Consider the following 19,847-nt stretch of genomic DNA (forward strand, 5'->3'; position numbering starts at 1 on the left):
AAAATTAGATGGGAATGGACAAAGTTGAGAACAGAACTTCTGGGAGCCTCTTGCAATAATACAGAAGGGAGATGATCGTGGTGAGGATCAATGTGGTAGTCATGGAGACAGAGAGTAGATCCTAGTCCTGCTTTGAGCAGTGATGTGCTTGAAATACTTCTCTTTTCCACTTCCTCGATTACAACTGCCTCTTTGCTGCGTCATGGTTTTCCTATGAACTGTTTTCAGTGCCAAGCTGCTCTTTAATTTATGGTGGGTAAAGGGCACACAGTAAGGTGTTAAGTTCGTTGGGTTTTGACATATGCACACACATGAAATCATCACCATGTGAAAGTGTACATTTTTATCACCCCAAAGCTTCGTTATACCCATTCATATTCCTCACTTCCCCCAACAATGCACCTAGATGACAACTAATCTGGTTTCTGTCATTATATATTAATTATCTTAACTTGTATGCAAATGATACCATGCAGTACAGATTCTTTTAAGATTTTTTTTTTTTGACAGAGTGGATAGTGAGAGAGAGAAACAGAGAGAAAGGTCTTCCTTTGCCGTTGGTTCACCCTCCAATGGCCACCGTGGCTGGTGCGCTGCAGCCGGCGCACCATGCTGATCCGATGGCAGGAGCCAGATGCTTCTCCTGGTCTCCCATGGGGTGCAGGGCCCAAAGACTTGGGCCATCCTCCACTGCACTCCCTGGCCACAGCAGAGAGCTGGCCTGGAAGAGGGGCAACCGGGACAGAATCCGGCGCCCTGACTGGGACTAGAACCCAGTGTGCCGGCGCCGCAAGGCGGAGGATTAGCCTAGTGAGCCGTGGCGCCGGCCTCTTTTAAGATTTGTGTTAAGATGTATGTAACATAGGATGGAGACTTCTCTTTCAAGTATGAGAAGACCTTCAACATGGACGAGTACGTCGTCCTGCCTCATGACCGCTGGCAGAGTAGCCACTCCTTCATGCAGATCAACTTCTTCAAGCACATTGACATTCACTCTGCAAAACCCCACATTCTGGATGGGGGTGCAGCTGCCCTTCTGGCTGAGTGTGATGCCTTTGAAGAGAAGATCAAGGCTGCAGGTGGGGTTGAGCTCTTTATTGAGGGCATCAGTCCTGGTGAACACCTTGACTGCAATGCACCACACTCCAGCCTGGTGTCCAGGATCCATGTGAAGGAATTGGCCATGGACACAATCCTGGCCAACGTTAGGTGCCTCAGTTGAAATCCAGCCAAGGTGCCCACCATGGCTGTGATGGTGGGCATGAACACTGTTGTGGATGCTAGAGAGGTTATCATCCTCATCTCTGCTGCCCACCAGGCCTTTGCTCTGTCCAAGGGTGTAGAGGAGGGGGTGAGCCACATATGGATGTTGTCTGCCTTCCAGCAGTAGCCACACGCCATGTTTGTAGGTGACGAGGATACCACCTTGGAGCTGAAAGTGAAGACTTTCAAGTATTTAAACATATCCGTGGACCACTTGTATGATATCAAGGAGAAGGAAATTGAGGAAAACCAGACTTTTAAGAAACCATATAGCAGGGGCCAGCACTGTAGTGCAGTGGGTTAATGCCCTGGCCTGAAGTGCCGGCATCCTATATGGGTGCCGGATCGAGTCCTGGCTGCTCCACTTTCGATCCAGCTCTGTGCTGTGGCCTGGGAAAGCAGTAGAAGATGGCCCAAGTCCTTGGGCCCCTGCACCCACGTGGGAGACCCGGAAGAGGCTCCTGGCTCCTGCCTTCAGATTGGTGCAGCTCCGGCCGTTGCAGCCAATTGAGGGAGTGAACCATCAGATGGAAGACCTCTCTCTCTCTCTCTGCCTCTCCTCTCTCTGTGTAACTCTGACTTTCAAATAAATAAATAAATCTAAAAAATATATAGCAATTAACATGTACTGGGAACATGGTATCAAGTATCTTATAGGGATAGAAAGGTCTTTACGGCAACTGTCTTTAGGAGAATAAAATTGTCCTTCTTTACTCCAGTTTGGTCACCCCAGATAAGTGGGGAAATATACTGGTTCTTGTCTGCGAGGCTAGGAACTTGGTCATGGAATTTTTTTTTAAAGAGCTACTTTTTAAAAAATTTTGTATTATTTATTTGAAAGTCAGAGTTACACAGAGATAGGAGAAGTAGAGAAAGAGAGAGAGGTCTTCCATCTGATAGTTTACTCCCTAATTGGCTGCAACAGCTGGAGCTGCACTGATCTGAAGCCAGGAGCCAGGAGTCTCCTCCGGGTCTCCCAGGTGGGTGCAGGGGCACAAGGACTTGGGCCATCTTCTTTTTTTTTTAAACTTTTATTTAATGAATATAAATTTCCAAAGTACAGCTTATGGATTACAATGGCTCCCCCCCCCCCCATAACTTCCCTCCCACCTGCAACCCTCCTCTTTCCTGCTCTCTCTCCCCTTCCATTCACATCAAGATTCATTTTCAATTCTCTTTATATACAGAAGATCAGTTTAGTATATATTAAGTAAAGATTTCAACAGTCTTTTGAGCCATCTTCTACTGCTTTCCCAGGCCATAGCAGAGAGCTGGCTTGGAAGTGGAGCAGCCAGGACTAGAACCGGCGCCCATATGGGATGCCAGCACATCAGGCCAGGGCATTAACTCGCTGAGCTACAGCGCTGGCCCCTGGTCATGGAATTTAGCCATAGGAGAATGATTTGTTTATAACTTCAGCAGAAAAAAAATCTCTTAAAAATGTATTCCTTTGATTTCAACGTCTGCCATGGCCAGGTTGTTTTGTGTGTGTGTATGTGTGTGTGTGTGTCTCATTGTGCACTGGTTCTCAAGTGGGAGCGAACTGGGGGCTGCTGCATATCAGATACAATCTTTTTGCAGGGGTTTGAGGACTGCTCATGAGAGACTGCACCTTCCTGAGAGCCATTGTTCCAGATTAAGGAGCCAACTTTCCCACTGTGTAAACTCATGTGAGGTAGTGGTCATTCTGATCAGTAGCATGTGTTGTGGCAATAAGACTCTGTGTTCCTTTTTCCAGTATTTTCCTTCTACTCTCACAGCTGGCTTTTTCCTGACCTGGGTGGACTCTTTTGGGGATGATTTGTGTAGATGGGGCTAAGGAGGTGGATTTTGTTGATAAACCTAAAGCTCCAAGGGGCCTGGCCATATCACACTTTGCTCTCACTGGGACACATGAGGAGGAAGGTGGAGACCCATTTCCCTCTTTAACCCCACCTACCCAAATCCACCTCCTGTGTTTTCATCAGAGGCCTGACTGTGGTTTCTGTCTTTCACATACGCATTAGTCAGGATGAGGCCCACTCTGGGAGCAGACCCTGCTATGACTTCAGCACTGCACTAAGTCAAGGTGATACGCCTACAAGCAGCTCAGATGTGAGTTAAGTCACCACACGCCAGTGCCATGTGCTCCTGCTTGCCTAAGCCTTGAAAGCCAGGACCAATGCCAAATACTCCTGGCATTGTTTTCCTACTTAAAATACCCCACTCTTTTAATTTCCTCAGGTTTGCGCTGTGGTCTGATGCTCTCAGAACAGGAAGGAAACCCGTATGCCCTTTCATCCTTCTCTCCTTGTTCCCAAGGTGTGTTTCTCCACCTATGCAATTGGGTTGTTCTGTTTTAAGCTAGTAGATCGATGGACTTGTTCACACCAGTATTTTATTTTTTTCTGTATTTTCTTAAAGATTATTTATTTGAAAGTCAGAGTTATAGAGAGGCAGAGGCAGAGGTAGAGAAGAGAGAGAGGGAGGGAGGGAGAAAGCGAGAGAGGGAGAGAGAGAGAGAGAGGTCTTCCATCTGCTGGTTCACTTCCCAAATGGTTGCAATAGCTATAGCTGGACCAATCCAAAGCCAGGAGCCAGGAGCTTCTTCTAGGTCTGCCATGCATGTGCAGGGCCATATTCTACTGCTTTCCCAGGCCAAAGCAGAGAGATGGATTGGAATTGGAGCCCCCGGGACTCGAACTGGTGCCCAGACCAGATGCCGGCACTGCAGGCAGAGGCTTTACCTGCTATGCCACAGTGCCGGCCCCTAGAACTATGTTGCTGCTAAACTCAGTATTTCAGATAAGGTGCAGTCTCTCATGAGCAGTCCTCAAAACCCTGCAAAAAGATTGTATCTGATATGCAGCAGCCACCAATTCGCTCCCACTTGAGAATCAGTGCACAACGAGACACAAGTCCTCATGGGAGTGTGTTGCACGTGTGAACAGTGACTGAGGCAGAACAAAAAGCAAAAAACAAAAACAAAAACAAAACAAACCAAAAACCAAAAACCAACCTGGCTATGGAAAGCATTGAAATGAACACATTTTTTAGAGATTTTTTTTTCTGCTGAAGTTATAAACAAATCATTCTCCTGTGGCTAAATTCCATGTGAGACTCCTAGCCTCACAGACAAGAACCAGTATATTTCCCCAATTATCTGTTTTTTATATGTGTGTATATATATACATATATATATATATATATTTTTATAAAATGTGAATTTTATAAAATGTAAAATTCACCATTTTAACCACTTGAAAGTATACAAATGGGAGACACTTAATATAGCGACAATATTTGCAACCTCCACCACCATCACATTTCAGCACATTTTTATCACTCTAAAAGGACATTCCAAAGAATTAAGGAGTCACCTGTCATTCCCCATCCCCCTAGCTTCTGAAGATCACTTATCTACTTTCTGATTTGAATGGCTTTGCCTGTCCTAGAGATTGTATGTTAATGGAGATCTACAATAAAAGTCCTTCTGTAGTAGGCTTATTCCACCAGCAGAGGGCTACCTACGTGTTGCCTATCTCAATGGTTCATTTCTTTTTCTTGATGGATAGCTTGCTTTGTATGGCTATACCGTAATTTGCTTATCCTTTGACCTGTTGATGGGTTTTTGTGTTGTTTGCAATTTTTGGCTATGACAGACGGTGTTGATCTCAACATCAGTGGGCAGGTTATTGAGCTAAGGTCTGCTTTCACTTCTCTAGGGTGAATACCTGAGAGCAGAGGCTATATAGTATGGGAGTGTGGTTTAAGTTTATTTATTTTTTATTTTTTCCCCTAGAAACCTTTTATTTAAGGGATATAAACCATGCATTTCTTAAGTACTACTTTAGGAACATAGTGATTCTTCCCACCATATGTACCCTCCAACCCACACTCCTAGCCCTCTCCCCCTTCCCTCTCCCATTCCCACCTTATTTTTTTTTTTTTTACTAAAATCTATTTAAACTAACTTATACACAAATGATTAACTCTATTATAAGTAAATAATTCAACAAATAGTATGGATAAAAAAAAAACTTTTCCTTAACAGTCAAGACAAGGGCTGTTCAAAGTCATTGCTTCTCAAAGTGTTAATTTCACTTCTATAGATTGCTTTTTAGGTGCTCTATTAGTTACCACAAATCAGGGGGAATATATGGTATTTGTTCTTTGAGACTGGCTTATTTCACTAAGTATAACGTTTTCCAGTTTCATCCATTTTGTAGCAAACGACAGGATTTCATTTTTTTTATTGCTGTGTAGTATTTCATGGTGTATATATCCCATCCAGTCTTCAACTGAGGGACATTTGGGTTGATTCCATATCTTAGCTATTGTGAATTGAGCTGCAATAAACACAGAGGTACAGATAACTCTTTCATTTGTTGGTTTCATTTCCCTTGGGTAAATTCCCAGGAGTGGGATGGCTGCGTCATATGGCAGGTCTAAATTCAGGTTTCTGAGGTATCTCCATTATGTCTTCCACAATGGCTTTACCGGTTTACATTCCCACCAACGGTGGATTAGGGTGCCTTTTCCCCACATCTTCACCAACTTTTGTTTTCATTGATTTCTGTAAGAAAGCCATTCTAAGGTGGGTGAGGTGAAGCCTCATGTGGTTTTGATTTGCATTTCCCTGATGTCTTGTGGTCTTGAGCATTTTTTCATGCATTTATTGACCATTTGTATTTCCTCTTTTGAAAAATGTCTAAGTCCTTTGCCTAATTCTTAACTGGGTTGTTTATTTTCTTGTTGTTGAGTTTTTTGATCTCTTTATATATTCTGGTTATTAATCCTTTATCAGTTGCATAGTTTGCAAATGTTTTCTCCCATTCTGCTGGTTACTTCTTCACTTTGCTGAGTGTTTCCTTTGCAGTGCAGAAGCTTCTCAATGAAGTAATCCCATTTGTCACTTTTGGTTTTGAATGCTTTGTCTCTGAGGTCTTTTCCAAGAACTCTGCCTATGCCAATGTCTTGCAGGATTTACCAATGTTCTCTAATAATTTCATGATATTGGGTCATAGATTTAGGTCTTTCATCCATATTAAGTGGATTTTTGTATCAGTTGTAAGGTAGGGATCTTACTTCATACTTCTGCATGTGGAGATCTAGTTTTCCTAGACCCATTTATTGAAGAGACTGTCCTTGCTCCAGGGATTGATTTTAGCTCCTTTGTAAAAAATAAGTTGGTTATAGATGCATGGGTTGATTTATGGCATTTCTATTCAGTTCCATTGGTCTATCCATCTGTTTTTGCACAGTACCAGGCTGTTTTGATTGTAACTACCTATAGTATGGCTTGAATTCCGGTATTGTGATGTCTCTGGCTTTGTTTTTGTTGTACAAGATTGATTTAGCTATTCAGGGTCTCCTGCATTTCCATATGAATTTAAGCAGCATTTTTTCTGCATCTGAAAAGAATGTCCTTGATATTTTGATTGGTATTGTGTTCAATCTATAAATTGCTTTCAGTAGTATGGACATTTTGAGGATATTGATTCTTCCAAATCATGAACATGGAAGATTTGTCCATTTTTATCTCCTTCTATTTCTTCTATGTTTTATAATTCTTATCATAGAGATCTTTGACATCCTTGATTAAATTTATTCCAAGATATTTGATTTTTTTGTAGCTATGGTGAATGGGATTGATCTTAGATGTTCTTCCTCAGCTGTGGCATTGACTGTGTATACAAAGGCTGTTGATTTTTGTGTATTGAGTTTATATTCTGCTACATTACCAAGCTCTTCTATGAGTTCCAATAGTCTCTTAGTGAAGTGATTTGGATCAACTATATACAGAATTATGTTATCTGCAAATAGGGATAGTTTGACTTTTTCCTTCCCAATTTGTATCTCTTTGATTTCTTTTTCTTGCCTAATGGCTCTGGCTAAAAATTCCATGACTATATAGAATAGCAATGATGAGAGTGGGCATCCTTGTCTGGTTCCAGATCTCAGTGGGAATGCTTCCAACTTTCCCCCATTCAATAGGATGCTGGCCATGGGTGTGTCATAAGTTGCCTTGATCGTATTGAGGAATGTTCCTTCTATACCCTATTTGCTTAGAGTTTTCATCATGAAAGGGTGTTGTATTTTATTAAATGCTTTCCCTGTATCTATTAAGATAATCATATTATTTTTGTTCTTCAATTTGTTAATGTGATGTATTCCATTGATTGATTTGTAAATGTTGAAACATCCCTGCATACCAGGGATAGATCCCAACTGGTCCAGGTGAATGGTCTTTCTGATGAGTTGTTGGATTTTATTGGTTAGTATTTTGTTGAGGGTTTTTGTGTCTGTATTCATCAGGGAAATTGGTCTGTAGTTTTCTTTCTCTGTTGTATGTTTTTCAGGTTTAGGAATTAAGGTGATGTTGACTTCACTGAAGAAGATTGGAGTTAGTTCTTTAGTTCTTCTTTAAATATCTGGTAGAATTCAGCAGTGAAGCCAATGGTCCTGGGCTTTTCTTCGTGGGGAGGGCCTTTCTTACTGATTCAATCTGCATCTTGGTTACGGGTCTGTTTAAGTTTTCTATGTCTTCATGGTTCAATTTATATACTGTTGTATGTGTCCAGGAATCTATCCACTTCTAGGTTTCCCAGTTTGTTGACATACAGCTCTTTGTAGTAACGCGTAATGTAGTAATGTAGTGATGGTTCTTTTTATTTCTATGGTGTCTTTTGTTACATTTTCCTTTTCATTTCTAGTTTTATTGATTTGGGTCTTCTCTCTTTTTTTGGTTAGTTGGGCCAATAGTTTGTCAATTTTATTCATTCTTTCAAACAACCAGCTGTTCATTTTGCTGATCTTTTGTATTTTATTTATATATCTATTTTGGTTTCAATGCTCTTCCTCTTTCCCTTCCTCTCCTTTTCGTATCACCCTTGGGAGCACAGACATGACCAGCAGGGGAACATCAGCCACATCATCACCAAGAGGATGAACACAACATGCTAAGTATGGTAGGCCTGCAAGATGGAAGATGGAAAATAGCAGGCATCACCAGGAAGCTGCATTGGTCCTGATTTACCTTTGCCCAGTGTTCATTTATATATTAAAAAAAGCAAAATACAAAACAAATCAAGGGGCCAGTGCTGTGGCACAGTGGGTTAAAGCCTCATCCTGAAGAGCAGGCATCCCATATGGCCACCAGTTCTAGTCCCTGCTGCTCCACTTCCAATCCAGCTCTCTGCTATGGCCTGGGAAAGCAGTAGAAGATGGCCAAGTCATTAGGCCCCTGCAGCCACGTGGGAGACCTGAAAGAAGCTCCTGGCTCCTAACTTTGGATTGGCTCAGCTCTGGCCATTGCAGCCATTTGGGGAGTGAATCAGCAGATGGAAGACCCCTCTCTCTGTCTCTACCTCTCTGTGTAACTCTTGTCTTTCAAATAAATAAAAAATTAATAAGACTAGTGTCTAGTAATACTAACTGATATAATTTAAAAGGAGAGAATGATCCGACATGGGAAGTGGGATACATAGTAGACACATAGAATGACAGATGTCCTAAACAGCACTCTGGCCTCAGAATCAGCCCTTAAGGCATTCAGATCCATCTAAAAAGCCCATGAGAGTATTTCAGGCATGGAATGCCAAGACACTGTGGCAAAAAAAAATGATCTAGATGAAAGATCTCTGTGAGTGAGATCCCAGCAGAAAGAATGGGCCATCAAAGAAGGAGATGCCTTTCTCTGCAGGGAGGAGAGAATTTCCACTTTGACTATGGCCTTGTCTAAATAAGATCAGAGTTGGTGAACTCAGGAGGCTTCCATAGCTTTGGCAGCTCATGACAAGAGCCTTGGGTGATTACTGACATCATAATTAAGAGTGTCAGTTGTTAAATCAAGAACAGGGGTCACTATGCACTTACTCCCCATGTAGGATCTCTGTCCTTAATGTGTTGTACTATGTGAATTAATGGTAAAACTACTACTAAAACAGTACTCTATATTTTGTGTGTCTGTGTGGGTGCAAATTGTTGAAATCTTTACTTAGTAAATACTAAGTATATCTTTTGTATATAAAGATAATTGAAAATGAATCTTGATAGAAAATGGGATGGGAGAGGGAGTGGGAGATGGGATGGTTGTGGGTGGGAGGGATGTTATGGGGGGAAAAAGCTGCTATAATCCAAAAGCTGTACTTTGGAAATTTATGTTTATTAAATAAAAGTTAAAAAAAAAGCAAATCAACAAAAACCACAAAGGATATGGTAGGGTACTTTATTGCTTATTGTTAAACTCTAATATATTTAATTGTAAATAATTCTTTATCAAAGTCATTTTGTAAAAGATTTATTTATTAATTTGAGATATAGAGTTGGAGACAGAGAGAGGGAGAGACAGAAAAGTCTTCTATCCACTGGTTCACTCCCTAAGTGGCCAAAATGTCCAGAGTTGGGCCTGTGTAAAGCCAGGGGCTAGGAGCCTCTTCCAGGTCCCCCTCGTGGGTGCAGGAATCCAAGCCCTTGGGCCATCTTTTACTGTTTTCCCTGGCCATTATCAAGGAGTTGGATCAGAAGTGGAGCAGCTGGGACTTGAACTGGAACCCCCATGGGATGCTGACATCTCAGGCAGAGGTTTAATCTACTATGCCACAGTGCTGGTCCCTGTTTGGAGAATTTTTGTCACTGATTCCATTCCATGAATTATTTTCAGTCTGTTTAGGTTTTCTATATTCATGGTTCAATTTTAGTAAGTTGTGTGTATCCAGAAATTTATTCATTTCTTCTAGGTCTTCCAGTTTGTTAGCATATAGTAGTTTGTAGTAGTCCCTAATCATCCTTTGTATTTTGTGGTATCAGTTATAATTTTTCCTTTTTATTTCTGATTAATTAACTAATTGATTTTTTTTTACTTAGTCTTGCTATGTAGGTTTAGCAATTTTCCATATCTTTAAAAAAAATCTTCATTTCAGTAAGGCTGCATTGTTTTCTCAGTTTCTACTTCATTTACTTCATTTAGTTTTTCCCTAATGGTATTATTTCTTCTATTTATTTGTTTTTAAAAATATTTATTTTATTTTATTTGAAAGGTAGAGTTATATATATATATGTATATCTATCTATCTATCTATCTATCTATATATATGTATATATATAAAGAGAAGACATAAAATAAAGATCTTCCATCTGCTGGTTCACTCCTCAAATGGCTACAGTGACCAAGGCTGGGCCAGGTGGAAGCCAGAACTTCATCCTGATCTCCCACATGGGTGCAGGAGTGCCTAGAGAGATGGATTGGAAGTAGGGCAGCCAGGACATGAACCAATGCCCATGAGAGATGCCAGCATTGCAGGTGGTAGCTCACCCTGTTATGTGCCATGCCACAGCACTGGCTCCCATTCCTTCTATTAATGTTGAGTTTGTTTGTTCTTGTTTTTCTAGGTCCTTGAGATATATTGTTAGGTTATATATTTGATGTGTTTCTTTTTTAAAAAACTTTTTATGTAGGTGTTTATTGCTATCAACTTCTTTCTCAGTACTGCTTTTGGTGTATTCCTTAGGTTTTAGTATTAGATTTGTGTTTCCATGTTTAGTAGTTTCAACACATTTAAAAATTTCCATTTTGGCCGGCGCCGTGGCTCACTAGGCTAATCCTCTGCCTTGCGGCGCCGGCACACCGGGTTCTAGTCCCGGTTGGGGCGCCGGATTCTATCCCGGTTGCCCCTCTTCCAGGCCAGCTCTCTGCTGTGGCCCGGGAGTGCAGTGAAGGATGGCCCAAGTGCTTGGGCCCTGCACCCCAGGGGAGACCAGGAGAAGCACCTGGCTCCTGCCATCGGATCAGCGCGGTGCGCCGGCCGCAGCACACTGGCCGTGGCGGCCATTGGAGGGTGAACCAACGGCAAAAAGGAAGACCTTTCTCTCTGTCTCTCTCTCTCACTGTCCACTCTGCCTGTCAAAAAAAAAATAATTAAAAAAATTAAAAATTTCCATTTTGATTTCTTCAAAGACCTATTCTTCATTCACAAGCATGTTATTCATTCTCCATGTATTTTTTTGTTGATTACTAGTTTTATTCTACTGTGATTAGAAAAGATATGCAATGTGATTTCATTTTCTTTGAATTTGTTGACTCTTGTTTCATGGCCCAATACATGGTCTATCCTTGAGAATGTTCCACGTGCTTATAAAAAGAATGTGTACTCTGCTGCTGTTGGATGGAATTTTCTGCAAATGTCTGGTCGGTCCATTTGGTCTATGGTTTCTTTGTTGATTTTTTGTCTGGATGATCTGTTCATTAATGAAAGTGAGGTATTGAAACACACCACTATAACTGTGGTAGTAGCTGTCTGCCTTTTTTTGTTTAGGACACACTTAAACATCTTTTGTAAGACTGCTCTGACAGTGGTAAATTCCTTTAGCTTTTGTTATCTTGGAAAGTCTTTATTTTCCCTTCATTTATGAAAGATAAATTCATGGGGTACAGAGTGGGCATTTGACCTAGTGATTAAGACACTGCTAGGGTTGCCTGCATCCCATATTGGAGTGTCTGAGTTTGAGCCCTGATCTGCTTCCTTTTAATGTGCACGCTGGGATGCTGCAGGTGATGGCTCAAATAGTTGAATTCTTGCCACCTACATCAGAGACCTGGATTGCATTCCTGGCTCCTGGTTTTGGCCTGACCCAGCCCATGGTTGTTGTGGGCTTTTGTGGAGTTAACCAGCAGATGGAAGCTCTCTGTCTGTCTCTGTCTCTTTTCCTTTAAAATAAACAAAATAAATTTAAAAAGCTTCACTGGGTAAATATATCTGGCTGGATCTGGCACTGTGGTATAGTGAGTAAAGCTGCTGCCTGCAGTGCCGGCATCCCATATGGGTGCCAGTTCAAGACCCTGCTGCTCTATTTTTGATACAGCTCTGTGCTATGGCCTGGGAAAGCAGTAGAAGATGGCCCAAGTACTTGGGCCCCTGCACTGTGTGGGAGATCTAGAAGAAGGTCCTGACTCCTGGCTTCAGATTGGCTCAGTTCTGGCCATTGTGGTCATTTGGGGAATGAACCAGTGGATGGAAGACATCTCTCTCTCTCTGCCTCTGCCTTTCTGTAACTCTGCCTTTCAAAGAAATAAACAAATACTAAAAAAGAAAAGAAAAATAAAGTCCTCTACTATCTTTTATATGTGTGTGTGTGTGTGTGTATATATATATATATATATATATATATATATATATATCTGGTTGTTCTTTTCTCTCAGAACTTGGGATATGTCATTCCGTTCTCTCCTGGTCTGTAAGATTTGTGATGAGAAATTTTCTGTTGATCTAATGGAAGTCCCATTAAACGTAACCTGGCACCCTTCACTTGCAAAGTTTAGAGAGCTCTGTGTTGTGCTTTGGAGAGGCTGGCCTTAATCTGTTATGGTGAGGGAGAGCGGCAAGATGGCGGAATAGGCAGGGAGCACACTATTAGTCCGGGGGAGAGACAGTTTAATATAAGTGGAGATACTGCAGGGTCAAGGAAGAGTGGGGGATGAAACAGCAGAGGAAACTCTTCCGGAACTAGTGATTCACAGTGTACCTGCGTGGAGAGCGTGGGAGCCCAAGTTCGGGACACCAGCGGCAGACTCAACACACCAGCGCTGGAACGTGAGGTGAGCCGAACATCAATAGCCCGAAACACCAGCGGGCAAGCGGAAAGAGGAGACTAGAGGGAATGAGGCTTGAAACTCCGTGGGGAAAAGTTCACCAGGCTAACTAGAAGAGAGAGAGGAAAAAAATAAAAAAAGTGACTGATACGGACACAAGTTTCTCTCTCTCCGCTCACCTCTCAAAGGCGAGCAAGACAGAGCAGACGCCATTTTGGACATACGTCATAAGCAGGGCGACCTCAGGTCTGCACCGGCCCTGAGCCTAGCAGAAACACCTGACTCTGGGGGGAGGGGTGAAATAACAGGAGATTAGCATCTAACTTGGCAACCCAGTGGGAGACTGCAGGAAAATTGGAGCCCACACCGAGGGCAGCAGAGATTCCCTGTGTGGTCCTTGGGAAAGAGCTTCCGATCTCTGGCTCCTGTGGGTATATCATTTGCCTGCTAACTACCTCCAATTACGTTCAGCTGTGCGGAATTACTTCCCTTTTGAATCAAAAAAAGAGAGATTTACCACACCTAACCTGGGAGTGTCATCTTTGACACACCCTCAACCCTGAGGAATCAAACACAGCTCTCAGTCCACACTCATCTCAAGCCTCTAAGGCTCCACTGAAAGCAGACAGTCCACTTAATATAGAGCCATAGTGTAACAAGAAAAAACACCACAGTGAAGAAACCAAATATCTCCAACATGCCAAACAACAAACGCAAAAACCAAGCTAACAAGAACAAGGAAGACACTATGACGCCCCCAAATGAAAAAGACACCCCAATTCAAGATTATGAAGATGATGAGATCGAAGAAATGCAAGAAGCGGATCTCAAAAAATTGATAAGAACATTAAGAAGTTCTCAAAAACAAATTCTTGAACTACAGAAATCCTTACTGGACAAGATAGAAAATCTCTATCATGGAAAATGAAATATTAAGGAGGAATCAAAATGAAATGAAACAACTAGTAGAACAAGAAACCGTGGTAGTGACGAGAAATCATAATGAAATGAAGAATTCAATACATCAAATGACAAACACATTAGAGAGCCTTAAAAACAGAATGGGCGAAGCAGAAGAGAGAATATCAGACTTAGAAGACAGAGAACAGGAAAGGAAACAGGCAAACCTAAGAAAAGAAGAAGAAATTAGAAATCTAAAAAATATTGTTGGGAATCTACAGGATACTATTAAAAAACCCAACATTCGGGTTCTAGGAGTTCCTGAAGGCATGGAGAGGGAGAAAGGATTAGAAGGCATTTTCAGTGAGATACTAGCAGAAAATTTCCCAGGTTTGGAGAAGGACAGAGGCATCTTAGTACAGGAAGCTTATAGAACCCCTAATAAACATGACCAAAAGAGATCCTCACCACGACATGTTGTAATCAAACTCACCACAGTGAAACATAAAGAAAAGATCCTAAAATGTGCAAGAGAGAAACGTCAGATTACTCTCAGAGGATCTCCAATTAGACTCACGGCAGACTTCTCATCAGAAACCCTACAAGCTAGAAGGGAATGGCGAGACATAGCCCAGGTACTAAGAGAGAAAAACTGCCAGCCCAGAATACTATATCCTGCAAAGCTCTCATTTGTGAATGAAGGTGAAATTAAGACTTTTCATAGCAAACAGAAACTGAAAGAATTTGTTGCCACTCATCCTGCCCTGCAAAAGATGCTTAAAGATGTGTTACACACAGAAACACAGAAACACGGTCACCAATATGAAAGAAGGTAAAGGAAGGAAACATCACAGCAAAAGATCACAGGAAGCTCAATTTCTCTTTGACATAGAATTAAACTCTGATGCTCTGTTAAATCAATGTGTTAAAGTAATCTATTATGTTCTCTTGATGTCTGTTAAATTCTAATTGTTCAAAAACAGCTGAATTTTTATTAAGAGCTATGGGTTATTTAAATATGTGCTTATTTTCAAAGATTTGAATGATCACCTTGTAACAATGATCAAATTTGGTCTATGTTATGTCATGATTTTAAGGAATCTTATTTCAACCAGATATTTTGGATTTTGAGCCTTCTTGGCATTCTTGACAGGCATTCAAAAAATCAAAGTTTCAAACAATCTGGTCTCTAAAATTTCCAGTAAATCCTGGACTTTGCTTTTTCCAGTTTGGGCCCAACTGAAAAAATCGAAGGACCTATGTCTCTCATCTTATAGAGACACCAACTAATCAGGCTATTTGGATTATATTAGAAGGACTGTCAAGATGTGATGTGGTACCAGACTTTAAGTTTCTATAATGGAAAATGCTATTAATACAAATGTTTGAGAATTAAAAAGTCTAATGATCTTGTGTTACTAGACATGATAGTTATCTTAATGAGAAAGCCCCAGAGGCCTAAAGGATTAAATACTTGTAAAATCCTACAGGTGCTTTCAAAAATACTGTGAAGTAAGCAAGTGCCTCTTGTTGGTTGATGAGTTTATAATTTTAAACATGGCGACTTAAAGTCTTTTGTCATCCACAGTTATATATGATTTGCTGCTCATAAAACTAAAGCGTTGTTGGTTCTGTGTTTAGCTGTCCTCCTATAGGTTCCTATGGACTTTTTCCAGCCACTTTTATTGTATTCAGTACTTTGGAATGGCTCTGTAAACAGATGAAGCCAATAATATATTAACAGTACCAACTGAGAGAAAGTATGGTTAACTGAGGTTACTAAAAACAAAAGGCAATTCAAATCAATTGGCAATCTACAAAAAGAGTTAAAGATTTTAAAAGCTATTATTAAAATTGCTATATTGGTCTATTATGCTATGTTATATGTGTGTACATATTGTATGTCCACATGGGGAAATTTTATTAAGAGTTTTATTTTAAATGGCTTATAGATAAGATTGTCCATAAATTTAAGCTGCTAAAATCAATCAAAGATACATTTTAATTTGTGTGACCTGAATCTGTGTATTATATGTTTTAAACTTGTTGGTAGAAAGAAACTAAAAACATTTTAGATGGTTGTGCTTAAGTTTACTGGCTAAACAAACTACACCATGTTAGATATTTAAGAGGTGTTTTCAAATACATGATTCTTAAAATTTATAGAAAGCATTGGACCTTCTGGTAAATGTTTTCTTAAGTTGTTATCTAATGGTTGAAACGGTTTGCTAAGTATTCATGTAATATTGCTATTGTCAGCAAGCAATCTAGGACTTGCTCCCTCATTTCTCTATTCTAAGCCCAACTTGTTCTTTCATTTCTCTATTCTCTTCAAGGTAGGAAACTAATTCTATTATAAAGGAATCTGTAGGACACACAATTTAATCTTTAGACCTTATAAAAGAGATGGCTAACATTTTTCTGTAATAGCATAGCCAAAATAAGAACTTAAATAATAATCTCATAGCTAGATTCACTTCGCCATCAGCAAAGTATACAGTAAGTAGAAAAAACCTCCCTTTCAGACCAAAGGGAAAGAAAGTTTTAAAGTGAGAATATAATTTTCTTCATGGGCATTGTCTACCTTAGAAAAACTACTACAGAACATGCCTGTGACTATAGACTTGTAGTTCAGGCCACCGAAGATTAGAGATGGGACACGGGCACTCCCTTGACTTGCATCCTCTGGTCTGCTTTAACACAAACCAGGAGGAAAAGAAAGCTCGGCATCAGAAGCAATGGGGGGCAGGCCTATTAATGGCTGATCTGTACAGTGATCTGCCCTCAAGGAGACCCAACAGGCCAGTCCACTGCAGTGGCTTTCAATGTGGTAAGCCTGGGCTTCAGCAGAAGTCAGCTTGTGAAGAGCCCCGGCAGCTCTGCCAAGAGTTGGATCACTGGAAATGGACCTGCCCTGGAGTTGAAGAATGCCCAGGTCAGAGCCACAGATCTTATTGGCTCTAAGCTGAAAAGCCCTTCACTCAGCCCAACTTCCAAAGGGACCACTGCAGCTGAGGGGATGGTCAAGTAGGGTCAGCAACATTGCAGGCAGAACTGTAAATTTCTTGTTAGAGATGCCCCCTGCCTTTACCTGGCCAGCTCTCCTCCCAGGCCAGCCAAGTAATGAAAGTCAACAGAGTGCCTTCCCCTAGGAGGTTCACACCTCCCTTAGGATATACCCCATGTGAAGAAATAGATAGGTCTGGGCCTCTTAACTTAAAAGGCCTAAAGCCCACCAGATTATTATCAAGCCCCGTCTATCAGGTTCTATTTGCCTCTCAATCAGAAAAATTACTTGTAGCTTAGACAGCACCTTTCTTAGCTCCTCTAATAATGACTCTGTCCTTTGTTCTAGGCCCTGTCTAGTGCACTTGGGCCTCATTCCTTTGTAATCATAACCTCTACTCTACCACCAATGGCTCTACTCCCAACCTGTGTGTACTGATGGTCCTATTCCCCACTTAATGCTGTATAATTATTCAAACCTGGTAAATGCCACTCTTAGGGTCATTGGTTACTATCCTCACTCTGTCTTTTATGACCTTGTCTAAATATGATCAGAGTCGGCAAACTTGGAAGGCTTCCATAGCCTTGGCAACTCATGACGACAGCCTAGGATGGTTACTGGCGCCATAAACTAGAGTGTCAATTTGTTGGGTCAACAACAGGAGCCACTGTTCACTTGCTCCTCATGTGGGATCTCTGTCCTTAATGTGCTGTACATTTTGATTTAATGCTATAACTAGTACTCAAACAGTATGTTTCACTTCGTGTTTCTATGTGGGTGCAAACTGTTGAAATCTTTATACTAAATTGATCTTCTGTATATAAAGAGAATTGAAAATGAATCTTGATGCAAATGGAAGGGGAGAGGGAGTGGGAGAGGGGAGGGTTGCGGGTGGGAGGGAAGTTATGGGAGGGGGAAGCCATTGTAATCCATAAGCTGTACACTGGAAATTTATATTCATTAAATAAAAGTTAAAAAAAAATCTGTTATGGTGAGAATCTTTGCTGGTCGTGTCTATTTGGATTCATAGGGGTCTCCTGTATGTTGGTGTGCATATTCTCTCCAGTTTGGGAAAGTTGTCAGCAATTATTTCATTGAATAGGTGCCATTCTTCTCTCTCTCTCAGGAATTCCCAGCATGTAAATATTAGCTTGTTTAATGATGTCCCAAAGATTTATTCCTTTTTTCTTTTTGTCTACCTGGAATATTAGAAAAGACTCATTTTCAAGTTCATATATCCTTTCTCCTTCTTGATCTAGTCTGTTATTGAGGCTTTCAACTATATTTTTTATTTGATTTACTGTGTTCTTAACCTAAAAGATTTCTATTTGGCTCTGTTTCAATATTCCCATCTCTGCTGCTGAATTTCTCAGTCATATTATGTATCGATTTCCTAATTTTTGAACCGTTTATCCGTATTCTCTCAGATCTCTTTGAATATTCTTATTGTTTGGAACTTGTTAGCAGGCATTTTGTCAATCACCTTTTCTTTGTCATCTGATACTAAAGAATTACCCTGCTCTTTTTGGGACACTATATTGCCTTGGTTTTTTGTACCTTGTATGTCCCTATGTTGATTTTTGTACATCTGGAAGATTAATTTTTTCTATCACTTTTAAAGGGTGGCTTTCACAGATTGAAGACGTTTTTCTGAAGATGTGTCTTCTGTTGTTGGTTTGATAGGATACTTTAGCTCCAGTCGGACATTGAAGTACAGTCTCCTTATAGCCTCTTTTGTTGTAGTGGATGGTAGCATTGGTGGGGGTCCAGGGTACCCCTGGGCTCAGTGAGGTTACTCATATCCCCGGTATGCTCATCCTCAGCTGCTGTCCTTCTGAGAAATCAAAGCCTCAATACTGACGCTGGCACTTAAATGGGCAGAGTGCACAGTTCCCCTAGCTGCTGTCCATATGAGGTCCCAGAGCCATGGTGCAGGCACTGACATTGGGGTGGTTAGGGTATACAACCCCCTTGGCCATGGTATGTGCAAGGACCCAAAGCCAGAGGACTGCACTGGCTATGTGAGCAGGCCTGGTGTGTGTGTGTGTGTGTGTGTATGAGTGCACACGTGTGTACCATCCTGAGCACATGTGTAGTTCTGAGTAGCAGTGAGAAGACCAGGCTGGAGTCACTGGGAACTTTGCCAAGAAATCCTACTGTGTGTGGTCCCAGTAATAGCAAGCAGTGCTTCAAGTGGTGGGGGCAGAGTCTGAGGTGGGAGAACAGGTCCAAATCTGAAGGGCCAGGAGCCCTTACTCCTAGGGCCCTGGGCACAGAATCTCCCTGCTACTCTACACTCCCTTCTAGGGCAGAGCACTGGTTGGTGAGGGTGCTAGGTTCAGGTTCAGCATCGCTCGGCTAGATCTAGTGGGAAAAAGGTACAGCCAGCTGCATCCTTTTTTACTTTATTTTATTTTATTTTATTTTATTTTATTTTTGCTTCTGTGGTAGAATGTCTGTGCGCTCCAGGAATGATGCAGGCAGGGGCTTCTGTCTGCCAGAGCAGTATGGATGCCTATAGTGACACCTTTCCGAAGTTGATGCTACACTGCTGCAGCCTATACTCTGGGGATGGTGGGGGATGTAATGTGAGTTCCTCCTCTGGATCAAAAACACTGACCCTGAGATCTCCAGGGAGCTCTCCTCAAAGGACTGCTATTCTGTGGTGCCTGTGGATTCCTCCTGCAGTTAGGATAGCCTGCTAAGATAATTGTGCAGATGGGATCTGCCTAGGTCCTCTGCTATCCCCTGCAATGGCAATTCTCCCTGGCCATTGGTCCCAGAGTTTCAGCTACCGGTTGCCTTTGTTTCTCTCTCTATGCTGCCATCCCAGTTTTTCATGCCCTACTGTGTTCCCATTATCCCCCAGTGAGTGACAGTGTTCATTCTTGGACACTCATCTTGAGATGCAATTCTTTGTTAGCTGTTTCGGTTCTTCTCAGTTGAGGCGCAGGCAAACACTGGGCAACTCTATTTGACCATCTTGAAAGTTCTGACCCATTGTACTTTATTCCATGTGAACTTCTTAGCTTTACATTCCAGTCCAGTATGGGTTTCCTTAGGTTTTACATACGGTTAGCTTTTTCAGTTTTTTTTTTTTAAATTTAT

General features: G+C 41.4%; 1 pseudogene; it reads left to right on the plus strand.

The window, feature by feature from the left end:
- The first annotated feature begins 871 nt into the window (after positions 1-871).
- On the plus strand, positions 872-18,529 carry LOC133747740 (glucosamine-6-phosphate isomerase 1-like; annotated as a pseudogene).
- Positions 18,530-19,847: the final 1,318 nt, after the last annotated feature.

Source organism: Lepus europaeus, chromosome 19 (genome assembly GCF_033115175.1).
Source record: "Lepus europaeus isolate LE1 chromosome 19, mLepTim1.pri, whole genome shotgun sequence".
In the NCBI taxonomy this organism is placed as follows: domain Eukaryota; kingdom Metazoa; phylum Chordata; class Mammalia; order Lagomorpha; family Leporidae; genus Lepus; species Lepus europaeus.